Below are 7,971 nucleotides of genomic sequence, written 5' to 3' on the forward strand. Positions count from 1 at the left end.
GAAAGTCACAGTCATTTTCCTGCCCACTTTGTCTGTGGCTCCACTGGAATGTCACCCCCAAAGTGTGCCAGGGATATGTGACCCTTGGGCTGAAAAACGACCTTCAGCTCTGCTTGCAGGTCTGCCAGCTGGAAGTGGAAGCATCATTCAAAAAGAGCAGCACAGCTGTCTTGATTTTCTGGAAGCTGAACTCCACTGTTGTTGGGTTTTTTTAAAACTGACTTTCAGTCTAAATATGGTGTTCAACCTGTGGATGTTCGGCTTGGATGAACAACTGGTAAATAACAATAGATGCAAAGCCAGAAAGAACCAGGTGAACACCAAATGTCACACTAGGGGGCAGCACTGAACCATGGATTCTTCCTTCACCTCCTGCTGCTTGTTGAGGGTCTTGTAGTTTTGGTTTGCAGGATCACAAATGGAAATATTAGAAGTATATCTCACAGCTACGGCATAATAATCTCCAACATTGTGGGATGCAGATGATGAAAGCACCTGTGTGTCTCTAGGGGCTGGCTCAATCTTCCTCCTGATTCAGGTATTTTTCTTTCCCCAAACTGTGTTTATGATCTGCTGTCTAGTTTGGGGCTGAATATGCAGCTTTCCCCCCTTCAAACCCACATGGGAGTTCAGTGCATAAAAAGCAGTCAATACAATCTTTCTTGGGAATTTTTTCGTTTATCCAGAAGGATTATATCCACAATGATATGCTGAAAGTGAGCAAAAAACATGAGAGGTATTGTATTGTCATACTACAAGGCAGTTATTGGAATACAGCTCCCACCCCCCGACTCTTGGCAATAGGAACTTGGGCTGATGGAACTTTAGGGCTGCAAAGGTTGAAGGATGACATCCTATACAAACTTGCCTGGGGCCAAACACATTCAGACGTTCTTCTGGCTTACACTGTGCATAGGCTTACAGTGGAGCCTCCTTTCTTCTCTTTGTGCATGCCTTTGAAGGGAAGAGTGGGTCAACAGTGACCTGTGTTTGCTGATGGGGTCAGATTCAGGGAGTTGGACAGCGCCTTGTAAGCCATCTACCCCAAAGACATGTTCAACACAGGAAATCCAGAATCAGGGCATTGTGGAAGTGCAGATATGCTGGATGGGATGCTTGCACTCTGAATGCTATACGTAGGGCTGCCTCTGAAGATGGTTTGGAAAATTCAGCTTGTGCAGAATTTGGCAGCCAGATTGCTCATTGGGGCAAGCCAGTTTGGGCATATTACACTGATCCTGCTCTGACTGCACTGGCTACCAATTAGTTTCTGGGCCCAATTCCAAGTGATGGTTTTAACGTATAAAGCTTTAAATGTCTCAGGACTGCAATACCTCAAGGACAGCCTCCCTGCATATGAACCCTGCAAGCATCTTCTGAGGCCATGCTTTGTGTGCCTCCTCATTGAAAGGTCCAGAGGGTGGCAACATGAGAACGGGGCCTTTTCTGCAGTGACTCCCCGTCTGTGGAATGCTCTCTCACTGGCAGCTTCTTTACATATCTTTACATGGCAGGCAAAAACATTTCTCTATAACCAGGCCTTTGGTTGATTGACATTCCGCGGCCTTTAAAAAATATGTGTGTGTGTAGGGAGGTTATTTGTTTTTCGTTTTATTATGCATTTTGTGTTCTCATTTTGTATTTTTATGTTGTGAACACTGGGCATGCTGTCTGCGGCTAATGGGAATTGGGAGTCCAGCCACATCATAGAGCATCCTATGACTACTTGTTCCATAAAAGAACTCACCGTGATGCAATCTCAATTACACCATGAAAATTAACTCTCAGCTCTTGATCAACTGATTCTAAATTTTGGCAAACTCGGTACTAAGAAAGAAAATTAACTATCAGCTCTTGATCTACTGATTCTAAATTTTGGCAAACTCTGTACTAAGAAAGAAAAACCCAGGGAAGTTGCAGCCTCATTAAGGAGATGGGAATAGCAAAATGACCTAGCAGTCTCAATTATTTTGGTTAGTCTTTCAGACACCCAATTGGTTCACACTAACATATGTGACACAACTACTGAGATTATTACAAATATACTAAAGGCTTTTGGATTGACAAGCAAGCTTTCATATTGTGCTTGGATGAGAGATTTGTTTAAATTAAAGTTTGAACGCAAGAAAGACTGTTAACAACCACATGACAGAGTTCCTAGCCATCACTGAGAAGCTGGAACTTGCAGATTTTAAACTGGATGGTGGACTGAAAGTTTGCTACTTTTGGGGGTCACTAGGATAAAAATATGAGATATTTGCCACTCTCTTGGATGGTGAACCACAGTTAACCCTAACGGATGTAATTGGCCATCTGGGAGAGGAGTGTGCAGAGAGAAGAGAAATCTCTCCAGCCAGGAATGGAAAACCCAGTGATTCCAGCTATGTGTTGTGATCTTAGAGGAGAACGAAGGCTCCATCCAAAAGAGTTGCTGTTTCTGAAGTAACAAAGAGGGACACATATTCAAGTTTTGTGAAGCCCCCAAACCAGCAAAATCCCTTTCATTTAAGCACCAAATCAAAATAATGGGAACAACAACAAGAAGAGGAGTTTGGATTTGATATCCCGCTTTATCACTACCCGAAGGAGTCTCAAAGCAGCTAACATTCTCCTTTCCCTTCCTCCCCCACCACAAACACTCTGTGAGGTGAGTGAGGCTGAGAGACTTCACAGAAGTGTGACTAGCCCAAGGTCACCCAGCAGCTGCATGTGAAGGTGCGGAGACGCAAACCCAGCTCCCCAGATTACGAGTCTACCTCTCTTAACCACTACTCCACACTGGCTCTCAACAACGAACAAGAAAGCAATTTTCTTTTGCATGAGAAGAATCTAAATATAAACAATTGTGATGCAAAATCAAACAAATGCTTCAGTAATTTTGGATGTTCTTTGCATATGAGTTATGATGAAGATTTCTTTGGAGGCGTTGTCAGTATTACCCCATCAGTGGATGACAGTATTCAAACTGCAAATGGTGAAACCATAAAGAAATGTGGTATAGGTTCAGGAACCTAAACTGCAAACTTAGCCATCAGTTGAAAGAGAACCATGTGAAACAGGTCCTATATGTCCCACAGTTGAATTGCAACATGATCAGTGTGTCCACCTTGGACAGAAAAAGTATTCATATACAGTTTGGAAATGGTAAATGCCAAGTAACCAAAGGTGGCAAATTGTATGCTGAAGCATATTTTATTAATGGTATCTATAATCTTTCAGAACTCAAGACTACAAACGTGGCACACATGTGCCAGAAGCAAGGAGCAGACTTCCCTCAAACTCTGGCACAGAAAGTTTGGTCACATAGACATCAAAGCCATGGCGGAACTGCAATGCAATAAGCTTGCAACAGGAACGTAAACCAAAATGCACCAGTCACAACCAAGTGTGTAAGTTGCTTCACTGAGAAGAGTGTTCCAATTTCCATTCTACTCACGGGTTGTTGTTTGAAATCCAATTGTCCACAAGAAAAAGGCAGCGCTCTCCGGCAACGGCTGTGCGGCTTCACTCCGTAAAAATAGCGGTCGATTCAAAACACTGCGCTCACCCCACGTCACTTCGGAAGCCCCCAAATGGGGTTTCCCTGTGGGTAGGGGGGGCGCTTCTGGTGTCAGCTGAATCCCACGTTCCCAGGCTTCATCCGCCTGGGATTTCTAAAGGGTCTCCACCTTCGCGGCGGCGGCACAACCCAAATTCCACGGAGTGAGTTCCTCTCGGTCAGAGGAACGCCGCCATTGCCGATGGCACTAACCCGGAAGACCCGAAGGGTTAGGAGCATTAAATGGATGTAGAAGAACATAAAAGATTAGTATATAAAAGACTATAACTATCAATTTAGAGAGCACTCTGATGTGAGTGTTCATTAAGTCTAGTTTGTGGCACAGGTCATCATCCGACAAATTTTGAGCACTGGCAACATGGTATGTTGTAGCAGGGTTGGTATCTGAAAGCAGCAGGGAGGTATAGAATTGTCCTGTGCGCCCTGGGTCCTTATGGAGCAGTGGGGAGAGGAGGCTGATACAAATGTCTCTATAATACAGGCACTGGAGAAGCACATGCTCTATTGTCCAGAGTCACAGAGGCATTGTCTCTCTGAGAAAGCAATCTTCCTATATCAACCTTCAACGACAGCCGAGGGGAGGGCGTGACCTCATGCCAGGGTAAAAGTCCTCTGGTGCTAAGGGACTTCGAGTTTAGTTTGATATGCCATGGGGGAGGCAGAGTACCTGGTGGATTCATTGGCAATAAAAGTTGGGGTCCTAGCTAGATCCAATTGGCACTCTGTGTCTGCTACACGCTGTTTCATGAATGCTTTGGCCTGATTGTATCTCCCCCCCCCCACGTGTACATGTATGTGTGTGTTTGTGTGTGTGTAATGGAGTAGACCCTGCAGCGTATTTCCAGAACAGGCTGCTCACCAAGAGAACTACATGCACACCTTTTGAACTCTGGTATGGAAGAGGGGCACATTTATGTATTTGGCACATGGGTGTTGCCAGGATTTTTGTGGGGGGGGGGAGCTAAAGTTCTTGACTTTTTTTTCAAGAAAGAAATCAAAGTTATTGAGCTTTGCCATGGAAGAGTGGCACATATGCATATTTGACTTTGGCAGTGTTGCCAATCAACTTGAACTGCCAGCCAAGAGCAATCTAAAACTAATAAGTTACATGGATGCTGTCTGAGTCAGAGACTCTAAGGATTACAAATCAACAGTTGGGTTTCTCTTTATGTTTGGAAATGGTCCTATTTCCTAGGCTAGTTATAAACAAGGATGACTAGTTTTTCTTCCATAAAGTGCTTGCTAATGATATTGTTAGCATGAGCACTTTCAGCAAAACGATTAAAATGAAACCAACCCTCAGTGTACGAGGAAATTGCAACAATACTAAAGTGGAAGAGAAAAGACCAGCCCAGTTTACTGTCAGTCTAACATCCATCTGGATCCTGAGTTGGCAAATCTGTTGATGCAGCTTTCTATCTTAATAAGATGGTTTTCTGATTTTTAATTCCAAGAGATTCCTTTGCAGAACAATGCTGGTTGGCTGAATGAGCATCTTCACAGCAGGGGGAGGACAGCTTCTTCAGTCCAAGGACTGCATTCTCTATTGGGAAAGCTCCCAGGGGCCACAAGCAAGTAGCAGGCAGGGCCAGAGGCAAAAGTGAGGGGAGGAGTGGGCTGCTGGGCTGCATTTCAGCCATGCAAAAGCTAGATGTTTCTGTTGGACCTTCTTCGCCAACTGAGTTTGTGCAGTGACTGGGGCAAGGGAATAAAAACTTGCCTGCAATATCTTTGCTTATCTTTATTTTTAAATAATAACCAAACAGCTGGAAAACACCCCTTCTCACCACCTTTCCTCAACAGTATTCTATAACAGCACACACTACACCACTTGATCAACTTAAATACAGTTTTCAAATCAATTACCCTATCACATCGCTGCATTTGGTGCAGTAAGTAAACTCCCCCTGCTAATTAGTTAAATTGTTAAGATACCTCAGGTGTGCTGAATTGTCAAAAGCTCACAAATGTGCTGCCATGCAGGTTATACTTACAAACACACACCTCTGAGTAGAACCACTGACCACATTAATATTAAAAAAAATCCCCCCAACATCCCCCTGCTGGTCAATGATGCACAGCAGAGACATCTAGCATTTCCCTTGTATTCAAACATAACTACTTTATCGTTAAACATTTATTTTCAAACTCCAAACGTATATTTTTAAGGTTTGGTCTACTAGTGAAAAACCATCTGCAGTCCTGTCAATTTTTTGACTTTCCCAAACTTTTCACATCAAAATGCTTTGGTATCCTTTCACATTCTTACAAGAAAATAACAACTCATCAAGGTAAACAGCCAATTTTACAATAGAATTAGCATTTTGTTTGGTAAACACACAATTATCAGCTTTCCATTGCACAAACCCAAATTCATTCAAGGTTTGTTTCAAGGTTTTGTGCCAATTCCTGCTGCTTTGACGCAGGCCATAAGGAGACTTGTTTAATTTACAAACAAGATTTACACCCCCTCCCCTAGATTTTCAGGAGCCATTTATGAGGGGAGGGGTATATAAGACTAGCAGTTCCCTCTGGCTCTTTGCTACAGCAACACACTATCCACCTAACTGTGCTTCAGCTTCCTGACTCCTGGTTTCCTGATTCGTGGACTCTTGGCTTCCTGACCCCTGGACTGCTGCTTCCTGCCTCCTGACCTCTACCCCGGTCCCGATGTACCAAGCTGGGACTCCGACTGCCTGTAACTCGGACCGTGACACACAGGTGCAGCTTTTACACCATCTGGAACCTTCATGTACATATTTTTATACAAAACGGTATTAAGATAAGCTGTAGAAATGTTACATGATACACATCACATTTATTCTTAACAACATCCAGTGTCATTAGCTTTATACTTTCATATTTCACACTCTAAGAAAACACATTTTTATAATCAATGCCTTCCACTTACTGGCATCCTCTCGCTACTAATCTAGCCTTATAACTCATTTCATTAATATCATTAAGCTTTACTTTTAACACCCATCTTTATTCAATGACATGCGTATCAGGTGTTTGTTTCACAAAAAAATATTTGGTATATTTTTACCACAATGTGTGTTAACCCAAATTGTCTTATCATCTCTAGTGCTTAAGTGTTCTTAGAAATTACATATGTCCAAATATATCTGGGTTTTCTGGTCCACAAGTGTTAGCCAGAATCGGGACCCTCAAGTGTTTCTGGCAATGGTCCTACAAGATCACAATGAAACCTTTCAAAGGGCTCAGCAACTTCTCTTGATAGGGAGAAAGGTTGTTTTCTGCTGCTCCAGAGAAGCGGACACGGAGCAATGGTTCCAAACTACAAGAAAGAAGATTCCACCTAAACATTAGGAAGAACTTCCTGACAGTAAGAGCTGTTCGACAGTGGAATTTGCTGCCAAGGAGTGTGGTGGAGTCTCCTTCTTTGGAGGTCTTTAAGCAGAGGCTTGACAACCATATGTCAGGAGTGCTCTGATGGTGTTTCCTGCTTGGCAGGGGGTTGGACTCGATGGCCCTTGTGGTCTCTTCCAACTCTATGATTCTATGATTCTATGATTCTATGACTTCATGAGGCTGTGGTTCTGCGAAGAATGCCTGTGGCTCGGGCCAATTTCCTTGCTGCCGTTGTTCCGACAGCTTCCACGCCTGAGTGGATCTGTGTCCCTTTTGCGACCTGGAGGAGGTCTCCTTACTTTTTGCTCTGCATTCAGAAGCAATATTTCCCACTCTATCACAAGCAAAACATGTCTTATTGGTCCTTAAAGCAACAACATCCCCATAGTTTTCTGTACTGCCATTCTGCTCCCTTGGGACTGGCATAACCGAGGCGTCCCACCTGTCCATTTCCACCATCAACTTTGCAGTCACACCTTCTATGTTCAGCTGATCAGGAGGGACGAAAGCAAGCTGGTTTGTGACTGCATCATACTCTTCATTTAACGAGCAGAGAATTATAAAGCAAAATTGATTAACAGGAATCACAATGTCTCTCCTTAAAAGCTCCATCCTGAACTCTTGTAGATGCCTCAGATGAGCTGCAAGGTTGTCGCGGGGGTGCAGCTTTGCATGATAAAGCTGCTGGAAGAACGCCAAGGCAGATGCGGACTCCTTTCTTAAATGGACCCCAGCCAAACACTCCCACATATCTTTAGTCGATGTTTTATCTCTTATATACACGACTTGTTGATCGGACACTGCTAGATTGGCACTGCCTTGGGTTTGTTATCTCCCCACGTCCATTCTGGGGTGACTGATTGAGGAGGTGAATCCGGGGTGTAGTCAAAAAGGTCCTTGGAATCAAGTAATACTCTCATTCTAAAGGACCAAAGGCTATAATTACCATCCATCAATTGGGGAAAGGTAAGCACTGTCTTTACGCCATCGACCATTCTGGATTTTTTCCAGCTTCTCTCCGACCGGCAAACAGCTCA

At 43.6% G+C, this 7,971-nt stretch overlaps 1 long non-coding RNA gene across 1 annotated transcript; it reads left to right on the forward strand.

Moving 5' to 3' along the window:
* The first annotated feature begins 413 nt into the window (after positions 1-413).
* On the forward strand, positions 414-3,381 carry LOC309329452. The gene is made up of 2 exons (XR_014151167.1): positions 414-538; positions 3,220-3,381. It is a non-coding gene; the product is annotated as an uncharacterized lncRNA (long non-coding RNA).
* The last annotated feature ends 4,590 nt before the right edge of the window (positions 3,382-7,971 follow it).

Source organism: Podarcis erhardii (genome assembly GCF_964252035.2).
Source record: "Podarcis erhardii genome assembly, chromosome: 14".
NCBI lineage: Eukaryota > Metazoa > Chordata > Lepidosauria > Squamata > Lacertidae > Podarcis > Podarcis erhardii.